Source organism: Pan paniscus, chromosome 1 (genome assembly GCF_029289425.2).
Source record: "Pan paniscus chromosome 1, NHGRI_mPanPan1-v2.0_pri, whole genome shotgun sequence".
Classification (NCBI taxonomy): Eukaryota; Metazoa; Chordata; class Mammalia; order Primates; family Hominidae; genus Pan; species Pan paniscus.
Window position 1 is genome coordinate 210063290 of NC_073249.2, and position 12485 is coordinate 210075774.

The window sequence follows — 12485 nt, forward strand, 5'->3', positions numbered from 1 at the left end:
GGATTAGGAACAAAGTCACAAGCTTGTGACAAGTTCTGCCACAACCAGAAGAGGGAACCGCAACCACGGCAGGGAATCAGCCGTGTCCATTGCTCTGGGTGATGTCGTGTTCTTTTAATAAACAGCTACTACACACAAGTATTTGTGATTTGACCCATGGTATGAAAATCCATACAACATAACCATGATCTAACAGGGTTTTTGTGAACAAACTCCTGAGGCCCTAAAATGGAGTCACCTGATTGGTTGCTGAGTCTAGAAGCTGCTTCCAAGTTCTTTGGGAGACACCTGGGGCCCTTCTCACTCCTTAGTCCCATCTCGAGCTTCTGGACCAATGTCTTGGTGCCGCTATTTTAAAGGGGCCACTGCAAAATGAGAATCACTGGTTCACTCACTCCCAGGCTTAACCCAGGGGCCCAGGCCTCTGAAATCCCCTTTTTTTGGTTTTGTTTTGTTGTTTTTTTGAGACGGAGTCTTGCTCTGTCGCCAGACTGGAGAGTGCAGTAGCATGATCTTGGCTCACTGCCACCTCCGGCTCCCTGGTTCAGGTGATTCTCCTGCCTCAGCCTCCAGAGTAGCTGGGATTATAGGCAAGCACCACCATGCCCAGCTAATTTTTGTATTTTTAGTAGAAACGGGGTTTCATCATGTTGGCCAGGATGGTCTCGATCTCCTGACCTTGTGATCCACCCACCTCGGCCTCCCAAAATGCTGGGATTATAGGCGTGAGCCAGCACCCTGCTGAAATCCTCTTTTATACCCAACTAATGTGGTCCAAGCCACTGCAAGGCCAATCTTTCATAGATTTCCTGACCCATCTAGTTCTGCAATTCCCCAAGGGATGCTGGGATGTTCAACAAGTTCATCCTGGTGATGTTTTCACATCTTGGCCAATCACCCACCTCAGGGTCACTGAGTGTCACCTTGAGACTTTTGAACAGCACTTTCCAATAGAAATATAATGCAAACTACATAATGTGATTTTGAATTCCCTAGTAGCCACATTTAAAAAGTAAAATGCAGGTGAAATTAATTTTAATAATATATTTTCTTTAGCCCAATCTATCCAAATCATTATCATTTCAACATGTAATCTAAAATGTAAAATTTCAGTGAGATATTTTACATTCTCATTTTTTGGTAGTAAGTCTTTGAAATCTAATGTGTATTCTATACTTATATCACACATCTATTCAGACTAGCCACATTTTAAGTGCTCAATAGCTACAAGTGGCTATCATATTGGAAGGTATTGTTCTAGAAACTTGTCTGCCAGGCTGAGCGCCAATTGTGGAAATAGGCACATTCCTTAAACCCCCAGAGTCCACTAGTTTGACTGCAATGGTTAATAAAAGTTTATTATTATAATATTGAAAAGAGAAATGTAAAATAGATATGAGCCATCACTGGCCTTGGTATGCAGACCCTTGCCCTTCCAGAAAGTCTTCTTGTCTGAACCATGGCTGCTGCCAAGTTACCAGGACCCCCCTCTCTCTCTGCAAGGTGATTGCCTTTGGCCAGGTCCCCTCTGCCCACGGTCAAGATGGGAACCCCCACCAGGTCCTCTTTTTCCCCTCACTGTTCCTGTGGATACAGCCTGGTTCTACATTTAATCTAAAATGTGTACTTGGAGTCCCAGGTGAGAGCAGCTCGTTATCTCAGATTCCTCCAGCATTCCAGAAGGGATCAGAGCCACACCTTGGCATAGCCAAAACCCCACAGAAGTGGTTGGCGGGGAGGTCTCTCCCCCGAAACAAAAAGCAGCCAGGAATGAATCTGCCTCTCCAGTGAGATTCATGCAGGATCCTCAGGCAAGTGGTATCAGGTCCAGGGGGCTGATGGAAAAGTTATTAGCAACTAAATATAGGAGTGACACCAAATGGCAGCATGTAGGATCCCTTCTCCAGCTGGACATGCAGAAAAAGAATGCTCCCAGGCAGAAAGCCCAGCTCTGCAGCCTTGCCTCAAGCCTGGCTGATGTGAAAAACCTTCACCCCATCCCCCTGGCCAGCTGGGCTCTTTTTCAGCCCTGATCTTTGAAAAAGCAAAGGTCTTCTCTGGGTAGTCTCTAAGCAAACTGCTGGGTTCAGGCCACGCCAGATTCGCCTCAATCCCTCACCTTCCACAAGCAAAGGTCTGCTTTCTGACAGCCCTGGTTATACCCAAAGATGACTAACAGTCTCTGACCAGAATGCTAAGGCCCCATGCGCAGGCTACTGTGTTACTGAAGAGCTGAAGAGATACATTCAATCTTTAAAAGGAATGTTTTGTTTTCCAGCCAGGTACAGTGACTCATGCCTGTAATCCCAGCACTTTGGGAGGCCAAGGCGGGCAGGTCACCTAAGGTCAGGAGTTCGAGACCAGCCTGGCCAATATGGTGAAACCCAGTCTCTACTAAAATACAAAAATTAGCCAGGCGTGATGGCGAGCACCTGTAATCCCAGCTACTCAGTAGGCTGAGGCAGGAGAATCGCTAGAACTCTGGAGGCAGAGGTTGTAGTGAGCCGAGATTGCGCCACTGCACTCCAGCCTGGGGGACAGAGCGAGACTCCATCCCAAAAAACAAAAAAAAAAGGGAATATTTTGTTTTCCTACTGATGGCAATTCCTGGCACATAGTTGATGCTCAGCAAATGTGTTTTGAATAAAAGAAGGAAACATCTGTTCAGCTAGGCAATGGAAGCAGAAAAGTCAGCCCAAACATTTCTTAAACATTGATTGCATTCCTACCAGGTGGAACTATATGGAATCCCATTTGGAAGGTCAAAATGGTCAAATAGAGGCGATTTTTGTTGGTTCAACCTAATGCTTTGCATTCGTCATCTCATCTAATTCTCAAAACTAAGCTGTGAGGTTGTTATCCCCACCTTACAGATGAGGAAACTGAAGCTCAGAGAGAGGAAGTGACTTGCTCAAGATTACTCAGCAGGAAATGGCAGAGCTGGGATTCATACCTGGGTGGTCTGGCTCCGGAGCCCACCCACTGAGCGCCTGCTCTTGACTACATCTCAGAAACAGCTTTCTAGCCGGGCGCCGTGGCTCATGCCTATAATCCCAGCACTTTGGGAGGCCAAGGTGGACAGATCACTTGAGGTCAGGAGTTCAAGACCAGCCTGGCCAACATGACAAAACCCCGTCTCTACTAAAAATACGAAAATTAGCCAGGTGCGGTGGCACACATCTATAATCCCAGCTACTAGAGAGGCTAAAGCAGGAGAATCACTTGAACCCAGGAGGCAGAGGTTGCAGTGAGCCAAGATCATGCCACTGCACTGCAGCCTGGGCAACAGAACAAGACACCGTCTCAAAAGAAAAAAAAAGAAAAGAAAAAAGAAACAGCTTTCTAACCCAAGTTTAGCATTCTTTCATTCACAAATGTTACCTTATCTTTGCACCAGTTTTTAGCATGTCAGGTGTCCTGTTAGAAGTATCTTATCAACAAGATATCACCTCTACCTGCAAGCAAGATGTCTGGAGATTATAGGATTCCTACAAACCCCTCTAAGGCAATAAGGCCCATAATGAAATGACCTCTACGTAGCTCAGTATGTGCTCTCTCTAGTCCTCAGCTCGGAGTAAGATGGCATCTCTAAATCGTGAAAAGCAAATTATATTCATTCATCCATCCGTTCACTTTTTTCCATTAACATTTGCCAAGCGTCTACTGTGTGTAAAACCAGTGATCCCACAATTTTTCATCTAAACCAGGGCATTTCTGAGATCTCAGAGGAGCCCTGCAAATAATTCCATCAGGGCAACAGAAGAATCCGGAACTATGCTCGGCAAACCAGGGTGTTTGTTCTCCCTGGAAAGCCCTGTGCATGAGACATGATCTAATCCCTCAAGGAGCTGACAGCTGAGTCAGGGAGACAGACAGGAGAGCAGAGAGGCACACTGATGGAATAGGCACCTGATAAATACTTGCTGAATGGAGGAATGAATAAGGTACAAAAATCTGTGTACACACACACACACACACACACACACACACACACATCTTTCCTGCTGGGAGAATGACCAAGGATGGCCTGGTGTTCATTTGTCCTAAGATGAATGACTGCTGAGTGAAAGTAGAAATGAATGATTAGGCAAAGAGGGGAGGAGGGGTTGCCAAGCTGAGTAGAGACACAAAGAGGTCCAGGTGTGTAATACGTCTGGGAAATTGTGATTATAGTGAGTAGCTAAAATATAGATTGCAGTAATGCTGGAAACACTAGGGTTGGTGCCCTGGAAACCGTCTGAAGGTTTGAGGTCACTGCGGCCACATGATCAATCCTGTATTTTAGGAAGCTGACAGTAACATATTTCTTCACTGATATTAAACTCATAGGGAAAACATTTTTAAGAAATTGCCTGAGGAATAAGCAAACCACGGTACAGCCCTGCTTTTAAATATTCTGCAGCATATATGATGAAACGGATCTATGCATACTAACATGGAAAGACCTCCAAGACACAGCACTTGATGAAAAAATGGCAGCTTGCAGAACATGTATGTTATCGTTTGTATTTTCTAAAAATAAAAATGGCCGGGTACAGTGTCTCACACCTCTAATCCCAGCATTTTGGGAGGCCGAGGCAGGCAGATCACAAGGTCAGCAGATCACAAGGTCAGCAGTTCGAGACCAGCCTGGCCAACATGGTGAAACCCCGTCTCTACTAAAAATACAAAAATTAGCCAGGTGTGGTGGCACACACCTGTAATTCCAGCTACTCAGGAGGCTGAGGCAGGGGAATCACTTGAACCAGGAGGTGGAGGTTGCAGTGAGCCAAGATTGCACCACTGCACTCCAGCCTGGAGACAGAGCAAGACTCCATCTAAAAATAAAATAAAATAAAATAGAAAAATAACAGCAAGCAAAGCCATGGATTTCTGTAGAAACATACATATGTAAATACATACAAAGAAAAAAATCTGGAAGCAATCCCATGAAACTGACAATAGCAATCACCCCTGGGAAAGGAAGTGTGACTGAGGGGATTTAAGCTTTATCTATATTGCTTGAAATTTTTACATAGTGAGAATTTAATTACATATGTACAGTATTCTAAAATAATTTTTTAGAGCTGCCTGAAATCCTTGACATTGTATGTATGCTGAAGTCTTCCCATTCTGATAAGCATAATCTATTTCCCCTAATAAGGCACAGTTATCTTTTACCTCTTTCCTTTCCCCAGCTGGGCTCTCCACTACCAATTTAAGATTGATGGCTCCCTATAGACACTAACTCATTTAATTCTCCTCCCTGCAAGGCGACTGTTTCTTTTTCACCGTCTTACACAATAGGAAATGAATGCACAAAGAGGTTAAGCAACTTGCTCAAGATCACAGAGCAAATGGCTGATATAACAGGGTTTCAGACCCCCTAAAGGCCTGCACACTTAACCATTCTACCTACCAGCCTCCCTAAGAGGTCAAATTGCCTTTAACGTTCTGCAGCTCTCTGACTTTTGTTTCCAGTCGGCTGACATCTCGCCGCTACGCATGAATATCTACCCACTATTCGTATTTGCATTTCATTTGCATGGCTGTGTCTCTGATAGAAAACAGTGCTCAAAATCCAGATTCGGCTGGAAAGGGCGTTTGATCATGGCATTATACCGTGTTTGCAAAGTGCTCACCCACACACATCCAGAGGAACAAACTAACTGCTCATTTGAGAGTATGCTGGTGATGGCAGGCATCTGGGAATGAGGCAAAAGTTAGCAGGGTGGGTGAGCTCCAAATGTATGTGTGTGTGTGTGCTGCTATAGGGCCAGCAGCATGACAGTCCCCAGAAGGCCTTGGACCACTTGCTAAGTCCCAGCAGCTGAGCTGACTTCAGCTGTGTGAAACGCAGCCCCATCTGGAGTGGGAGTGGCTCATGACTTTTTTGCTCCGGGAGTTCCATAGAGGCTGCTCTTGAAATTGGAGAAGCCTGTAGCCTATGATTGTCCCCATCCCACTCGAAGAGAATATTTTGAGAAGTCTAATTATATGGTGGGGTTTGCATGGGATGAGGGAAGAGAGTTTAGATAAGGCCTTTCTAAGGGCAGGTTGGCAAGGTCCGGTAGGGAGGCCTGGTTAGTTCTGTGAGGCAGCAGCACCCTCTGCGGGTGGACCAGAGTGGCTGCAACCACCATGTTCCCACGAGCCTTAGGCGCATGCCTGCAGCCCAGCCCATCTACCTAACAGAAGAGGCTGACCTACTTGCTGGGTGACCTGCGGTGAGTTGTTGACACTCTCTGAGGCTCAGTTGCATCAACTGTAAATGAAGAATAGTAATCCCTACTTTGTGCCGTTGCTGAAATGATTACAGAGAGGACATGTACCCAAAGTGTTCTGCATAGGACCTGGTACACAGTACGTCCTCCAAATGTGGCAGTTACCATCATTAGTCACCCCAATATCCCCATGAACCTTAGTACAGATGACCACCGAGTGCCCTAGCATAAGGGACAAGGCTTCTCTGAGAAAAATCATAGATGGGACTGGGGTGGGGGCTAGAAAGGATCTGTGCTGCTGGCTGGTTGACGTTTTGATTTGCCAATTCCGTCTATTCCAATTCTGGGAGTCCTTGACATCGGTCGTGGGAGGCTCTGACAATAAATACGTTCATAAAGAATTAAAAACAGCCCAGGCGCAGATGCACAGTCCTGTAATCCCAGCACTTTGGGAGGCAGGAGGATTGCTTGAGCCCAGGAATTCAAGACCAGTCTGGGTAACATAGGGAGACTCCGTCTCTACAAAAAAAAAAAAAAAACTTTTTTTTTTTTTTCAGACAGAGCCTTGCTCTGTCGCCCAGGCTGGAGTGCAGTGGCACGATCTCAGCTCATTGCAACCTCAGCCTCCTACATTCAATCAATTCTCTTGCCTCAGCCTCCCGAGTAGCTGGGATTACAGGCTCCCACCACCACACCCGGCTAATTTTTGTATTTTTAGTAGAGACGGATTCACCATGTTGGCCAGGCTGGTCTCGAACTCCTGCCCTCAAGTGATCCACCTGCCTCGGCCTCCCAAAGTGCTGGGATTACAGGCACAAGCCACTGAGCCCAGCCTACAAATTTTTTTTTAAAAGTAGCTGGGCATGGTGGTGCATGCCTGTGGTCCCAGCTACTAGGGAGGCTGAGGTGGGAGGATCACTTAAGCACTGGAGTGCGAGGCTGCAGTGAGCCATGATCATGCCACAGCACTTAAACCTGGGTGACAGAGCAAGACTCTGTTTCAAAAAAAAAAAAAAGAATTAAAAACAAACTTGCAGATAGCAATAAGTTATATGAAGAAAATCAAATAGAGTTAAGTGGGTCAAGCCCTCAAATTGCCCATAGTCTGGGGAGGCAGACATATTCACGGGTCATTGTTAAAACAGGTGTTGCGTGCATGGATGGCATATGCAGAGGACATTTTGATAGGGACAGTCAAGGAGGGACTTCCTAAAGGAGGGAAAAGTTGGAGCTGAATCTTCAATGATGACAAGTCAACCACATGAAGGAGGAGGAAAGGACACTCCAGATCCAAGACACGGACATACACAAAGGCATGGAGGTGTGAAATGAGGCGGGGAATAGAGCAGGCTGTATTACAGGGACAGAAGCAACTGGAAGGGCCCACGGGGGAGCAGGGGAGCTGTAGGGAAAAGCAAGAGAGATCAGATTGTTACTGTGTCTGTGTAGAAAGAAGTAGACATAGGAGACTCCGTTTTGTTCTGTACTAAGAAAAATTCTTCTGCCTTGAGATTCTGTTAATCTATAACCTTACCCCCAACCCCCTGCTCTCTGAAACATGTGCTGTGTCAACTCAGAGTTAAATGGATTAAGGGCGGTGCAAGATGTGCTTTGTTAAACAGATGCTTGAAGGCAGCATGCTCCTTAAGAGTCATCACCACTCCCTAATCTCAAGTACCCAGGGACACAAACACTGCGGAAGGCCGCAGGGACCTCTGCCTAGGAAAGCCAGGTATTGTCCAAGGTTTCTCCCCATGTGATAGTCTGAAATATGGCCTCGTGGGAAGGGAAAGACCTGACCGTCCCCCAGCCCGACACCCGTAAAGGGTCTGTGCTGAGGAGGATTAGTAAAAGAGGAAGAAATGCCTCTTGCAGTTGAGACAAGAGGAAGGCATCTGTCTCCTGCCTGTCCCTGGGCAATGGAATGTCTCGGTATAAAACCCGATTGTACGTTCCATCTACTGAGATAGGGGAAAACCGCCTTAGGGCTGGAGGTGGGACATGCAGGCAGCAACACTGCTTTGTAAAGCATTGAGATGTTTATGTGTCTGCATATCTAAAAGCACAGCACTTAATCCTTTACATTGTCTATGATGCAAAGACCTTTCTTCACGTGTTTGTCTGCTGACCCTCTCCCCACAATTGTCTTGTGACCCTGACACATCCCCCTCTTCGAGAAACACCCACAGATGATCAATAAATACTAAGGGAACTCAGAGGCTGGCGGGATCCTCCATAGGGGATCCTCCATAGGGGATCCTCCATATGCTGAACGCTGGTTCCCCGGGTCCCCTTATTTCTTTCTCTATACTTTGTCTCTGTGTCTTTTTCTTTCCTAAGTCTCTCGTTCCACCTTACGAGAAACACCCACAGGTGTGTAGGGGCAACCCACCCCTACAGGGAGCCTTGGAGCTAAGGTGGGAGTTGACGGTTGATTGGACGTGGGGTGGGGAGAAGAATCAAGATGACATCGAGTTTCTGGCTTGGATATCCGGTAGATGGTGGTGCTAATAAGACAAGTATAAACTCCTCAGGTGAGATGTACCGTTTGGGATAGGTTGGGTTTAAAGGACCATTGGGGCGCCCAGATGGAGATGCTCAGGAGACAGCCAGGGAGATGGAAAGGACGAAGCCCACTGGCCAAAGGCAAATAAAATCCTAAATTTTGGCTGGGCGCAGTGGCTCATGCCTGTAATCTCAGCACTTTGGGAGTCCGAGGCGGGTGGATCACGAGGTCAGGAGATCGAGACTGTCCTGGCTAATACATGAAACCCCATCTCTACTAAACAAAATACAAAAAATTAGCCGTGCGTGGTGACAGGTGCCTGTAGTCCCAGCTACTCGGGAGGCTAAGGCAGGAGAATGGCGTGAACCCGGGAGGAAGAGCTTGCAGTGAGCCGAGATCGTGCCACTGCTCTCCAGACTGGGCAACAGAGCGAGGCTCCATCTCAAAAGAAAAAAAAAAAATCCTAAATTTTAGATGAGAAGGCCCCAGAGCTCCACCACAGCAATCTGTTGCTGTGGGTTTTTCCCAGAGGCAAATGAATCTCCCAGGCAACATCTGATATTTCCTCCTAAATCCAACCCTCCTTCACCCTCTGGCTGGCAGAAATCATCCAGGTTGCCCTAAATTACAAGACACCAGACTACAATTGATTGTACAAATGACAGTTGATACAACATAATGCTTTTTTATTTTGTTATTTTCATTTTTTTGAGACAGGTTCTTGCTCTGTTGCCCAGGCTGGAGTTGCAGTGGTGTGATCACAGCTCACTGCAGCCTCGACCTCCTGCACTCAAGCAATCCTCCCACTTCAGCCTCCCAAGTAGCTGGGACTACAGGTTTGCACCACCATGCTTGGCGGATTTTAAATTTTTTTGTAGAGACAGGGTCTCACCATGTTGCCCAGGCTGGTCTCGAACTCCTGGGCTCAAGGGATCGATCCTCCCACCTCAGCCTCCCAAAGTGCTGGGATTACAGGTATGAGCCACTTTGCCCAGCTGGTTTTAATTTTCAATTCTGGACATGATTTCCAGCCCTTAGGGGAGAAAGACCTCCTAAAGCAAAACGCTCACCTAAGGCTGCTCAGTTTTCCTGCTGTCCAAAGACTGAGAGAGTCTGGAAAACAGGAGCAGCTTTTCCAACCCAAAAGTGTGGTTATGAGGACTAAATGAGACTGTTTATGTAAACACCTTTGTAAGTGATAAAGTTCAGTATAAACATAGTGTCTAGCAGACTGTCTGGTGAAAAGCAATATGTCACTCTCTAGACGAATGGAAATAAACCAAAAAAACCTAGGCTCTTATCATGAGGACATCTTGGGAAAATATGTCAGGATCAGGCCATGAAAATTTCTAAGTCCTTCTGCAGCTGTGACTTTCTGGCATCCCAAAGTCCAGGGCGGAGGTACAGCCGCCCAGGAATTTATTCCTCCATAACTTTGAGCTCCCCAAATCCCCACAAAGCCCAGGAATGATGTGACCGCAGGGCATGTGGGCCCATTGGCACCAACAGCCCCTCCATAAATCAAGGTCTCACTTATGCTGGCCTCAGACTGCTTTTTCCAAGGTGACCTGGGCAAACTGAAAGGGTAGTTGCTTATCTAGGGGTGGCATCTGCCTTTGAGATGAAAGAACCCTGAAAATGCTAAGAGGACCAATTCTCTAGAAATACATTCCTTTCAGGAAGAGCTTTCTTCAGCTCAGACGACAATTCAGTTAGGAGGAGTTAGAGACAGAGCGGCAGTCTTCCCATATCTCAGCCAGTTTGGGTGACCCAAGAGGCCCCATGGGGCAGACCAGAGGGGCCCTGTTCCAGTCCTGGGTCAGCGCCAGTGAAAGTCAAGGTGACCTCAGCATTGTTACCAGTTATCCACAAGACAGCCACGTGAATCACAGAATCTTAAATCAGAGGGCCCAACGCCCTAATGGTTCAGGCAAGGAAACTATAGGTCAAAGATGGGGAGGGGCTTATCCAAGGTCACATGGCCTTGAAGAGAAGATTCCAGGTTAGACCTAGAGGTTCAGGCCTCACTACACACCCCCTTTAATGAGGCCACACTGGCGGTATAGCGGGGTTCCAGTCAAGGACTCCAGAAACAGCCCATCCAGCCAATTCACCTGGCCATCTCAATGTCTCCAGTAGCATCCACATCAGCTGTGAGAGTGGAAACCAAAGACTATAGAAAGGCGCCCTTCACGTGTCAAAAACAAGCAGGCAGAAAGGGGAAAAAAAATCACTCCTACGAAACCCCGGGACCTGCAAGGTTAACAATCTACACAAACGCCTGGGGTGACTGAAGAGGCAGGTGCCTTGGAGGCTCCAGGCCACTCCTGCCCAAGGTAAGTCCCAAGAGTGGGGCCAGCTCTGAGCAGATCCATGGAGGGGGCTGGAAAAAGAAGCTGAGATGACTAAAATGGAAACTCAGTAAAAAACAAAACCAAAAAACTTTCTTCACAGAACTGCTGTGGGGATTAAGTGGCATAATGGAACATAATGTTTGGCACAGAGTAGAAATGGTTTCTTATATTAAATGGCTAACAAAGCCACCAAGGACTGGGTGTCCTTCTCTGGGCACACCCTCTCGTACAGAACAGAGCTCACAGTGTCTAGCTGTCTGCTCACTTGCCGTCTCCACCACTAGAGAGTAAATTCAATGAGCAGTGACCACCTGGCTTGCTCATTCCCTGCAGCATCCCAGCGCTTGGTGCCTGCCACATAGTAGCCACTCCATTCGTATTTATGAATGAATGAATGAATGAATGAACGAACAAAAGAATGGCACCTTTGCCAGCCAACCTTGAAATCACCTCAGCTCATTCACCAACTGCCCAGTTTGTTTGGGACTCTCAGTGCGGAAACCTGCGCAGCCTCGGGCAAGCTGCACGGTATGCGACAGAAACGGCTGACTCAAGCCAGTAAGCGTCAGAGATGAATAATAAGACTGACAAATTCTTAGGAAGGCCAGGTGTGGTGGCTCACGCCTGTAATCCCAACACTTTGGGAAGTCGGAGCAGGATGATTGCTTGAGCCCAGGAGTTCGAGACCAGCCTGGGCAACATAGCCAGACTCCATCTCTACAAATAATTTTTTTAAAAAATTATCCGGGTGGCCGGGCGCGGTGGCTCATGCCTGTAATTCCAGTACTTTGGGAGGCCGAGGTGGGTGGCTCACGAGGTCAGGAGTTCAAGACCAGCCTGGCCAAGATGGTGAAACCCCATCTCTACTAAAAACACAAAAAAATTAGCCGGGCATGATGGCGGACGCCTATAATCCCAGCTACTCGGGAGGCTGAGGCAGGGAATTGTTTGAACCCGGGAGGCGGAGGTTGCAGTGAGCCGAGATCGCGCCACTGCACTCCAGCCCGGGAGACAGAGCGAGACTCCATCTCAAAAAAAAAAAACTACCCGGGTATGGTGGCTCACACGCCTGTAGTCCCAGCTACTCTGGAGACTGAGGTGGGAGGATCGCTTGAGCCTGGGAAGTCGAGGCTGCAGTGAGCCAAGACTGCACACCGGCCTGGGCAACAGAGTGAGACCCTGTCTGGAAAAAAAAAAAAAAAAAAAAAATTGGCCGGGCGCAGTGGCTCATGCCTGTAATCCCAGCACTTTGGGAGGCCAAGGTGGGCCGATCACGAGGTCAGGAGTTCAAGACCAGTCTGGCCAAGATGGTGAAACCCCGTCTCTACTAAAAATACAAAAAATTAGCCGGGTGTGATGGTGTGCGCCTGTAATCCCAGCTACTCGGGAGGCTGAGGCAGGAGAATCGCGTGAACCCGGGAG